We start from the raw sequence: 12,554 nt of genomic DNA on the forward strand, positions 1-12,554 counted from the left end.
TCCAGTTAAAAATAAACTAGAAGTTTTACTAATATGCTAGGGTGTAACATGTCGAGGTCCTAGGGGTGGGCCATGATGCCCCCGGTGGCTCCCCAACCATGCCCGCTCTACCCCTAGGGCACCTTCCTGTCTTTCCTGCCATGCCTTGATGTATAATAATAAATAGGGAGGCTACCCATGGGTCTTTGCATTGCTATGATTCTGCTGAACTCTTGTTATGGTCCTCAGGACCCCACTAATCCTCACTGGTCCTCAGGTCCCCTCGCTGGCCTCACTCTGTAACTGCGCTGCTTGGGGCAGCTCAAGATTTATGAGCTAATTGCATGGCTCCAAATCCTCCCCTACACCACGCCCCATTCCGTGCAGGTGTTACAGTAATGTTGTTCACCTGTTGGGGCCTCGGCCTCTTCAGGCTCTGCCCCTTTAAACTCACTAGGCCTTCTAACCTAGGCCTACTGGGCCAGACCTGCGTTTGAGGCACTAGCTTGAATCTAGCACGTTCAGTCACCAGGCCCTGGGCCCCGGTGTGGCTGTGCTCCTTTGGCATCAGGCCCCAAACCCCGGTGTGGCTGCTCCCCTGCACCCCACCCTTCTCTGGGCTCAAGAACAGCTCAGGCCTTGAGCCTTCCCCTGTAATGGCTCAAGGCAGTTGCATGCCTCTGGGGCACTAATGGGACATCTGTAACCACCCGTTATAGTCCCAAACCATCAGATTAAACAGTAACATAAGTCATAAGCTTCTCAGCTATAACAGAAACACATACAGCAGAAGCAGCTCTCTGCCTCTTTAAAGAAGCAAACATTCTTTATCTTTCAGCGGATATACCTTCCAGCCTGGGGCTATACCTTCGTCTATACACTTGGGCCCCTCGGTTCTCAGACCCTCTGGTCCTGGCTCAGCCATGCCATGGGCACATGGAGCTCTGGTAGGCCACTCAAACCCTCTAGGGGCTAATTTAAAACAAAAACTACTTGCCACAAACTAGTCTTTCTCTGCTCAGAGAACTTGCCTCTGTTCCCAGGCCTCCTTACCTTGTAGTTGCTGGATGTTGGTGCAGTACAGGATAGGACAGCAGGCCCCAGCAGCCCTGCACCCAACTGGACTGGGTCATGGGAACGCGGGCTCACCCAATTCAGACACTCTGCAGAAGTCCCCCAATTCTCACCTGCCACATCTTGGTGATGAAGGATAATTTATCGGGAGATGGTTAGTTCTACTGTGGTTTGATTTGGATGCACTGGGTTTGGTTCTTCTTTTGCGGCCCCTATCCATGCCCCACCCAGATGTTAAAGCATCGGTCTTGCCCTTGGGTCTCAATGGGTGACCTCTTTCTTTTCTTTGACCCTGTAGGCTCATGGTTGCCTTGAGCCTGTCTCCAACGTACGATAGCCACCTTGGCCCTAACAGTTACCCTGTTGAGGTGTCATGAACGTAAGGATAAATAAATAATAACACAGAACAGGAAACCTAGAACTCAGGTAAGTCTCTCATTTCTTTGGCTTTTCAGTTTGCTGGTGGAGACCTCCTGCTGCAGCGTGCTTGATTTCAGAGTGCAGTGGGGTATCGCTCCTTCACTCAGGGTCTGTCCTCCCCAACAAAAAAACCAAGAAACTGATAAGGACACTGGTGGTGTTCCCACATCACTGCTGCCTTCTGGAGCCCATCCCACCCACCTTCCAGTTTTGGCAGCGGGCCAGAAATACCTGTGCAGCTGTGGGGCAGTCCAATCTGGACCAAACAGCTGCTAATAAAGCGGGGCTCCTGCAGCATCCTCCAGTCCCTTGGTCTTGCTGGCTCAAGTGAGGCAAGTGTGTCTTTTCCTTTGGCTGCTGCAGGTTTACCATGGGGCTTTTCTCTTCTTTTCACACATTCTCCTTCTAAAAATGCATATAGGTGCCTTTTCTTTCAAATCCCCAGTTATCGAACTAGGGTCTTGGGGCTCACCCAGCTGTGGGCCATTGTCCACTGGAAGATCCTCATCTGGACAGCACCATGACAGGAAGTCAGCTACTACATTGGTCCGACGGGGTCTATATTCAATGTTAAAGTTAAATGGTTGAAGGGCTAATGCTCAGAGAGTTATTTGTGTGTTGTGTGTCTGAACGGTCTTCAACCATTTAAGCAGGGCATGATCAGTTATTAAAGTAAACTCCTTGGCCTAGTAGGTATGACTGTAAGTACTCCACCTCCCATTTGATGGCTAGGCACTCCCTTTCTATTGTCGCATAACTTTGGTTGTATGAGTTCAGCTTTCTACAGGTATAGCCTATCAGTTGGTCTACTCTGTCTGTCCCCTCAGAAAGCACAACCCTCACAGCCAGATTGATTGGAGGCATCAATCTGGAGGATGAAAGGCCATGTGAAATCTGCAGTTTTCAGGACCGCATCATGACACAAAGCCCTTTTGGTTGTTTTAAAGGCTGCCATGCCTTTAAGGATAAATTGCTCATCCCATTTCACCTGGCCACTATTTTTTCCCTTTAAAATGTCTGTCAAGGGGGTTGTTACCTCTGTGAAACGAGGGATGAAGTGACACTAATAACTGGATAGGCTGAAAAAGACCCTCATCTGCTTCCTGTTTTGGGGCAGTGGGTAATCCCAGATGACTTCTATCTTGTCCGCTAAAGGCCAAATACAGCCGTGCCCCACTAAGAACCCTAGGTACTTGGTCTCAGCCTTCCCTAATATGCACTTCCCTAGGTTAATGGTCAAACTGACTAATCACAGTTCTTGTAGCACTGCACAGATGGCCTCTAGATGTTGATCCCACACTTCCAAGTAAATGATAATATCATCTAGGTATGCAGTAGCATACCATTGATTGGGTGCCAGGACCCAATCAATGAGCCACTGAAATGTCGCCATGGTTCCAAGTAGCCCAAACAGGCTCCAGAGAACTTGCCTCTGTTCCCAGGCCTGAAGAGTGGTTTAGCTCAGTCCAAGTCCCTTTAGGAGTCCTGCTGCCTAGCAGACACAAGCTCCTCACCTTATAGGTGCTGGGTGTCAGTGCAGTACAGGATAGGGCTGCAGGCCCCAGTGGCCCTGCACCCGACCGGACTCGGCTGTGAGGATGCAAGCTCACCTGATTCAGACACTCCATGAAGATTACCCAATTCTCACCTCCCACATCTTGGTGTTGAAGGATACTTTATCGGGAGGTGGTCAGTTCCACTGTGGTTTGATTTGGATGTGCCGAGTCTCATTTTCCTGCCACTTCTCCACTGCAGGCTCAGCGCTGGTGTCTCCTGGCTTATCAGAGCTCCTCCAAGCTCCCATGGTGGAAGGCAGCCCACTCTCTGGCTCCTAGAGTCTCTACTCCAGTGCCCCAGTGTTCCCGCATCACTGCTACCTTCTGGACCCCATCACACCCATCTCCCAGTCTCAGCAGTGGGCCAGAAATACTCATACAGCTACGGGGTGTTCCAATCCAGACCAAACAGCTGCTTATAAAGCAGGGCTCCCATGGTGTCCTCCAGTCTCTCAGTCTTGCCAGCTCCAGTGAGGCAAGTGAGTCTTTTCCTTTGGCTGCTGCAGGTTTACACAGGGCTTTTTTCCTTTCTTCACACTGGGGGAGGGAACTACCTGACACATATAGGCTTATATAGCTCAAGCTTGTGCCTTTTTCTGGTCAAGTAAGTCCCTTGTTAGCTCCCCCCAACACCTGCAAGCAGTCTCTCAGGCTGTTTGTTCCCTTAAAGGAGTATGCATATCCCAGTGCCTTGTGACATAGGGGCCTAGTTCTGTACTATTCAGTTTACGATTGAAGCAAAAACAATATAAATTCATTGCAATGATTTAACAACCTGCAGGGCTGTGACATAGGAGGTTCGTTACCAGGAGCTGCTAACACAGCAGAATTTCAGAACAAAGGATAGCTTGACTTGATGGAACATCAAGACCATTAAAAAAGAGAGAGGGTCGTTAACACCTGTGGAATGAAGGGTTTAGAAGGGATCAGGTAGATGACAATGAGCCATGAAGTCGAGTGACACCCACAGCAGTGCCTGGCTAGAAATGCTCCTGCCATTGCCAGGCAGTTGATTTTAAAGTTTGAGAGGACCAGGAATTAGAAGGGTGCAAGTGTGCCAATGCTCCCCCCGCCAGATCCGTCCCTGTGTCTGAATATATAATCCTAGTACACCCAATTGAAAGCCTTATTTAAACAATTTTGCATAGTTTTTGCATTTTGTGGGGCTGGTCCTATATAAATATACCATTGTTCGGCACTGTAGTTATTCTATAATTATCCTGCACTGCTCCCTTTAAGTTAGCAGAGCTTCATGAGTCTGCATATCCCATATAGACTTGCCTTGTGATCCTATAGATCCTATTGATATCTTATGGTACTTGCACACCTAATGGAGTGTTTTTGAAAATCCTATTCTGCGTGCTGCCTACGTGTTTATAGACCAGCACCAACTCAGTGTGAGTTATTAGAGTCTGTGGAAATTCCTTAGCCTGAATTTAGCAGATTGAACCCATCTCTAGCTGTGAACCTCTGCATAGAGCAATGGTTATTGCAGCTGTGACCAAATGTGAAAATACTCCGTATCTAGTCACTTTTATTACTACTTCAAGAACAAATGAAAATATCCTGAGATTAAATTACTAATTTTATTTTAAAAATTGTACTTTTAGCTCTCCGGCCTTTCCTAGTTAAATGACTCAGTCCTGTAACTGCTTCCACCTACAAGTAAACCATATTTCTTCTTGTATCAAAAACCATTTCAAACAACGGAACATGTTGTTGGGGAAGTCCCACAGGCAAGGACACAAGGTCTGCACAAAGGATGGAATTCTATTTCCCTCCGCCCATCTAAGAGACAGTTTTTTATCTGTTTACCTGACTGCTTTACCTATGCCTTAGAGCAGTGCTGCTCAACCTCCCGTGTAGCAGGGGCCAGGCTGAGCCCCATACTACTGGAACGAGGGCTGCTGGCATGCTCCTCAGGCGACAGATCCCCAGATGGACTCACGGGGAAACGATGAGCCCATGTGCCCATGGCATGCCTCACCATGCTGCTGGACTGGCATCCAGTGTGTGGCAGACACCCCCCAGGCCCCAGGCCCAGAACAGGGTGAGGGTCAGAACCCCAGCTCCACACGGGCTCGGGCCACAGCCCGAGAACAAGACAGGCAGCTGATGCAGGAAGCACTGCCTATAGCTCAGAGGCAACAGGTGCAGGGAATAATGGGCTCCTCTGGAGCTCTTAGCACTGGTTAGTGGCAGCAGGGCACACGGGGCAAGCAAGGGTATGGATTGGCTCAGACCAATCCAGAACCCCTTACATAAGGCTGCACTGACCCCAGGATAAGGGGAATGCAAGCCCAGGCAAGGTCTCTCACCACACTCCCCTACAGAAGCAGAAGGCCAGGAGCCAAGGACCTGGATCACTCCAGCTGTCTGGGTGCATTCCTGACCGCTGCTCCACAGAAGGAGACCCGGTACTTTTAGGGGCTATTCTGGGGTTCGCAATACCTCTGGCCCCACATTACCCAAAGGGTTCAACCCAGGATGGACCGGCCCACTCAGACCAAGCTCATATACAGGCAAGCCCCGCAGTGCTGGGGTTGCCCGAGGAAAAGTAGATGAGGTACATTGCTGGGCCAAGGAAAGGTCTGAAGCAGACATGGACACAGCTATTTAAGTTATATTAGTTTACTTGTTTCTTTATGTGGGCCATACACCACTGATCTTAGAAGTGCAGCAGAAACCAGAGGGCCCAACCGAAACATGCTGACTCCGGGCACCACAGCTTCTTTCTATCATGGTTTCCTCTGCCTGAACTGTAAGGCCAGATGCTCAGTATGGCCAGTTGTCTGCACCAAACACCAACAGGAACACTTGAGTGGAAAGGGGTGGGGTGTAGGAGAGGAGGAGCCACAGAAGACCCATAGACATCATGACCCATGCTAGTCTCATCCAACTTTCTTCAGTTGGGTACCAACTCCTGATACCCCCTTTCAGTTACATGAAGTTGTGATGGGCAAGATTTGAAAATAAGAGACTGAGACACCTGTTGAGCGTGTGGCATGCAGGCCCCATCCTAGTGTAATCGTTCAGCCTGGGTCCCTCTACATCAGCCTCTGGGCTAGATCTGAGCTGCAGAGGAGTGTCATCCAGCTTACGGGGCTCCCCACAAGTTCATAAATTTGGCAGCAGTGGAATAGTGGCAGCATTAATTGCCACTCCCTAGCTGCCCAAGTTCTTGACCTGTGGAGAGCCCCGTAAACTGGATGATATGGCCCCATATGCTAGACTGTGCCAGTATGCAGAGCCAGGATGGCATGTGGTCAGATATGGGGCCGGACTGGGACACCAGATCACATCTGTGGGCTGACCATGTATCGGATAAGGCCCCCAGACTCATCCCTCATGTGGGATCTAGCCCATGGACTGTCCTCACACAACTCATGTTGAACACTACTTCTGTAGCTGCATAAAGTGACTAGGTGCTGTAAATGCATAAGCCTGCAGGTGTAGACTGTGCTTGTATGCAATTGTGTGCAAGTGCAAGTTGTGGAAATAAGGAGGGAGGAGGGCACTCCTGTGTTTTATTTTCAATAGCTGGGTGGTTAGGACACTCACCTGGAAAGCCCAAGCCCAAGTTCTAGGCCCTTCTCACCACTGACTTCAGAACATAGTGCTCTAAACACCACACCACAGGTCAGGCATTATCGAGACCCTTCTATCGTGCTCATTTTGAAGTTCAGACACTGTCCATTGCATTTAATAGTCATGGGATAAAATGGATGGCCAGCAGTGCAGACATTTTTGCCCCATTAAGAATAAATAACCTGAATGGAAGCTAGGGCTTGCTCCCTTTTAGGGCAGCAGCCAGCTCACTGAGTCACATGCTCTCTGTCTTGCTTTCTTCTTCCTGATCTAACATACATCCCTTTCTTCATTGCCCATGGCACCAGCTTCAAAAAAAGTGCTAGAGGGCAGTCTTGATGAGTCCCTTTACAGGATTTGGCATTTGGTTTATTAAGGTAGAAGTACAGTAATTGATGCTATGTTTAACTTGTCAATGGTATGTTCACATATGCCATTTTGTGCTAACAAATGTGGGACTTGGCACAAACATGCAGAAGATGCTCCAGGGCTTTCTGTGCTGTGGCTCACTTAGAGACATATCCTGTCTCACTTTTACACACCTAAGTGATACTTACTTAGCTGGATAAATACACTGTTTGGCACTTATTCCAAATTTAGGATTCAGTACAGCTACGCTCAGCTGATACTTCTTTACTCACTAAGTTCATGCTCACTAAGCTGCATTCTGGCTGGGTAGGTGCCAGGGTAAAATAGAATCACCCAGACCTTGCATGTAATACAAGGTAAGTGCTGATACTTCGGGCCCAGAAAACCCCAAGCTCGCAAGTGCTAGGTGCCAGAGGAAGAGTCAATAGCCTAATAGTGCACTTGCCTAGGGAATGGCAGATACAGGGCACATCTACGCATTCATTAACATGCCATAATTATGGTGCATTACATTTAGTATCTATAATAACAGGTACTAACTTAATGCACCATAATTGGCGCTACTACGCAACAGCACCAGTGCAAATTTTTTAGGTGACACTAATGCACAGTAGAATAATTCCACTGCGCATTAGTGCATTAGCATGGAGTTCCCTGTGATGCGCTAATGCACAGTAGAATTAGTCTACTGCACTTCTAGAGTCTTATGTAGTTGTGCCCATAGGGTGTTAGGACCTATCACACAGAAAGGAGTTAGACCTATTCCTTTTGTTTCTCATCATGGGGCTCTAACCACCACCAAACCACATCTTGGGCATCACCCACTGTATTCTCTAGCCCTCCTCGTGGAGCTGGTATCTGGGCAGCCAGAAGGGAAGATATCTGGGGGCAAGGAGGAGTAACAGCACACAGTAGAGGGAGGTCGGCTCAATGAGATGGCACCGTGTCCTCCAATAGCAGGAACCCTACATTCTAGTCTGGGCCTATGTCTGAAATGAGCACAATTCAATTGGGCTCCGCAATTCAAAAAGGATGTGGAGAAGCTTGAGAGAGTCCAGAGAAGAGCCACACGCATGATCAGAGGTCAGGGAAGCAGACCCTACGATGACAGGCTGAGAGCCCTGGGGCTTTTTAGCCTGGAAAAGCGCAGGCTCAGGGGTGATCTGATGGCCACCTATAAGTTTATCAGGGGTGACCACCAGTATCTAGGGGAACGTTTGTTCACCAGAGCGCCCCAAGGGATGACGAGGACGAATGGTCACAAACTACTACAAGATCGTTTCAGGCTGGACATAAGGAAGAATTTCTTTACTGTCCGAGCCCCCAAGGTCTGGAACAGCCTGCCACCAGAGGTTGTTCAAGCGTCTTCATTGAACACCTTCAAGATGAAACTGGATGCTTATCTTGCTGGGATCCTATGACCCCAGCTGACGTCCTGCCCTTTGGGCGGGGGGCTGGACTCGATGATCTTCCGAGGTCCCTTCCAGCCCTAATGTCTATGAAATCTATGAAATCTATGAAATCTAGAAACTATCCAAATGTTATTCACTTCATGCATGTGAGGTACAGCGGGGCAGCTTTGAAAGGAGGGCATGGAGAGCATGCTTGGCAATGCCTGGTGGTTAGCGTACTTTCTTTGCAGCTGGAGATGCAGTCTCACATCTAGGCTGAATGATCCAGGGTCTAGAATCTGGATCCTCTGTTTCCTAGACAAGTGCTTTGTTGGGGTACAGCAGGGAGAAGCCACCTCCTACTCCATTTCACTTTGGGCAGGTACTCACACAGGTAAAAAAAGAAACCTAAGCTGTGTCTTAATGCCAAAATTGCCCTTACACAGATATATAAATGCCACTTAGGCACATAAAGGTGAACTATGGTTGTGCCCTTCCCCTGTAGAACTGTAAAAATAGGCAGCGATCCCTGTCGCAGAATCATTGCCCCTTTCAGGGGAAGGGAAAACTCTGCCTCACGACTCCCCAAGAATCAGCCTTACTTGATCTCCCTTTCCTGAGAGGGCCTCTTAGAAGCCAACCCTGGCATGGCTTTGCGACCCTGGCTCTTCTCAGTCCCTGGCTGCCCTGGTGATCCACAGCACCCCCACCTCCAAGAGCTCCTTCCTTTCAGTCAGCTTCCAGAAACAGGGTGTTTTCTTCTTTAAAGAGGAGTATCAAAGTGCTAACACCCCAAATAGCACAGCAAATAGCTCAGCTCCAAACAAACAGTCTTTATTGTGTTAGTCCAATGCCCTCTGTCCTTCTACAGACTTCACTTTATCCTCCCTGAAACTATTCCTTTCTCTCTGTCCTACCTGGGACCCTCTTCCTGTCTTCCCTGGGACTATCCTTTCTCCTCAGGGCCAACTGGCCACGCTTACAAGGACACAGTTACAAAACTCTCATATTAACCTGGGGACACCACTTACCCAATCAGCAGTGAGGCATAGGGGGTGAGCAGGGGTGCACATACACCCCCGGAGAGCACTGGTGCACCTCTTGTCAGGCCGTGCTCCCTGCTCAGGCAACAGGCAGCGAGGGCAGGTGGGAGCTCTGGTGCCCCACCCCTGTAAGCACTGACCAGGGAGTGCAAGTGCTGAATGTATGCTGCAGCCGCTCACTGGTCCCCCCCAGTTGGTGAGATTGGCCACAGGGAGACTCCCCTCCCCGGTCTCTGACTGGTTGCTGGGGGGGCATGTGCCCCCCCCCCGACTAAAGCGGCACCAGTCGCCCATGTACCCAATAACATTTTTAAAAAGGAATGGGGAAGCAATGAGAGAGCAGTCTCTATGGCTTGCTGCTGCGCCCAGACTGCCATCTCCCCCTGGAGCACAAAGGGCACCAGGCATCTTACTTATAAAGCTATTTCCAGCAAAGCCAACATTTTTAGCAAAGCCCCCCAAAATGTCCTCAACAAGAGCTGCAGGCTAGAACTCACTCCACTTAGCTTCTTTCATCACAATCTCTGACAGACCTTTCTATGCAATTAAAAAATGGCTGTTCCGGTTATCATCTGCCTGTCATGTCCCTTCTTTCCTTTAGAACTGCCCTTTTTACCGTCTTTGTTCGCTTTGCCTGACAGATTCCCAAGTTTCTTTCTGAGAAGCAGAAGTTCACAGCAAAAAATATGTGCATAAATCTCTAAGCTTGAATAATTTGACTGTGAGGTGATCCCTAGGATTATCACTTTCATTTTGCCTGCCATAACAATAGTGGAACACAGAGTTATTAAAGCAGGAGAGATTAACCAAATCACCCGGGGGCCTGAGAAACCTTTCAACCTGTGATCAATGGAAGGAAATCTCATTCTTAAAACGTTGCATCTATGCCAAGGGCATGTCTACACTGCCAGAAGGAGAACTGCACCATACACCTGCTCTGTACAGGCTACCCCTTGAAATGGATGTAAAGTAGCTGATGTAGCTTGGCACACACCAGTAAGCTTGCTCTTTCTTGAGGATGTGCCCATGCTAAGGCTGCTGCATAGCATCTCTTTAGGACTGCAGTGGACCCACAGCAAGTATGCCATGCTTCATCTATGTATGTGGCAATGTATGTAGTTCTGCCCCACCCTAGACCTATGCTGAAGCCAACTGAGAACCTGGACTTAAGTCGACTGGGCAATGAAGTTATGTCTAGTGGATACAAAAATATGTGGCATGGGGGGAACTATGAAAATGACACAAACCAAGCTGATTTTAATATTGCAGCACTATCCTGATTGTATCGTTCTTCTCCAAGAAGATCTTGGCAGGTCCAAGTTGTCAAGGAATGCCTTTACCCCTGTGCTCTCTGGTGCTTTTCCATGTTGTTTTAAGTTAGCAGTTCTCAACCTTTTGGAAGTCAAGGCACCCCTCTACCAATTTTTTGAATGTGGCAGCATCCTGGTTGAGAATCACTGCTATGCTACTCCAACTTATCTCCGGGGCTCTCAAATGGGTGTCACTGCATCCAGGTAAAACTACCCTGCATTCCGGCTACACAGCCAGACTGGGAAGGGCTGTGGCATGAGCACGCTCCTCCCTCCATTCGGGTTCTCTGATCAACCTGAAGCATGCAGGAGATCTGGTTCAGGAAGCCCTTTGTAGGCTGACCCTGAACAGCATCTCCTGGAAACGGATGCACACGGCAGGTGCAACAGTCCTGCATGCCTCTGTTTCCAAGAGGAACATGGGTAAGTGGAAGGGGGAGGAGGGAGCAGACCAGGAAGGGCTGCAGCATAAACCAGCTCTCCTGCCTGCTTTAGGGTTATCAGAGGACGCTGCAGGAGGAGACTGCTGCAGTCCTGTATGCTGGGCAATTTTACCTGGTCACTGCAGTGGCCTTCCTATGATAAAGTCATTAGGTGCAACCTCCCCACTGACATGATACATCACTGACACCTCCTTACTTTCAAATAATAATAGAGAAAGAAATAATGATGGAAACTGTGACATTGAGAGGGAGAGAGAACTGCCCATCCATCCAAACTATAGATACCCATCCAGTCCACCCAACTGTGGCTGTTCATCCAGCCCCTTGTATTAAGCTGTTCTCTAGTAATAAGGAGAAAGAATAGTATATTTTATTGAATTTCATCTTGAGGGAGCCTGAAATGCTCTACCAACTTTACTGTACCAAAGCAATTTCATACATTGTCACAGCATCCCTGTCTAATGCAACACTTTAGAAGAAGAAATGAAAAAGAATATTGTATCCAACAGCAACTAAAGGGGATATGTAGGTTGGCAAAATGCAATTGCTCTTCTTCCAGCAAAAAGTGTGATGGGATCTTTAATGACTGCACATAAGAAAGGTCTCAGTTTTATGTCTCATTCCCTGCATGGTACCTCTGGCAGTGACATGGTCCAAAAACGACACCTTAGCATTTCTTTAGTAATAACTCAGATGAATGAGTGATACCCATTGACTCAGCTCTAGCATTTTCCTTGGGGAACCAAGTACTGCACAGAACATATCTTCTGTTGCTTGTGAACCCCGATGAGATCACAGTCATTGAGGCTTGTTATCTTTCTCAGCTAGGACTGCTTTCTGGATTGTGAAAGAAGTGCGTGGATGAAACGGCTTCTTCCTGAACATTGAGGCTGAGAACGTGTTCCTTTAACATTAGACATATTTGTTCACTTCTCTCCCACTACTGCCTTAGCCAAATTAACAATGTGTATCCCACATCATGGGATGGAAAGTGGAACAGAAGTACTTACGGGACTTCTTCCATACAAGTGGAATGGAACGGGCAGAGAAAGTGTGAATTGGTAGACGGGTGATCCCATTCCCACCAATACATCAGCCAGTATAGTTGAATCCCTGCAAGTAGGGAATTGGTCTACATTACTTTTTCCTGGATCAAGGGGGTTGACCAGATAAGGGAGTATGACTCTTATTAAAGTGGCACTCCCACACACTCTTCACCTTACATAAAATCTCAGTCTTGGGTTGTTTGAGTATAGAGACTGAAGGAGGGTGACTGCACCCAAAAGCTTGCTAAAACTTTTTTCCAACTACTCAGTTGGTCTAATAAATGAGATTACATCTACTCAAAGAACCTTGCCTACAAACTAATATGTCATTTAAA

This window comes from Alligator mississippiensis, chromosome 2, assembly GCF_030867095.1.
Source record: "Alligator mississippiensis isolate rAllMis1 chromosome 2, rAllMis1, whole genome shotgun sequence".
NCBI classification, from domain to species: domain Eukaryota; kingdom Metazoa; phylum Chordata; order Crocodylia; family Alligatoridae; genus Alligator; species Alligator mississippiensis.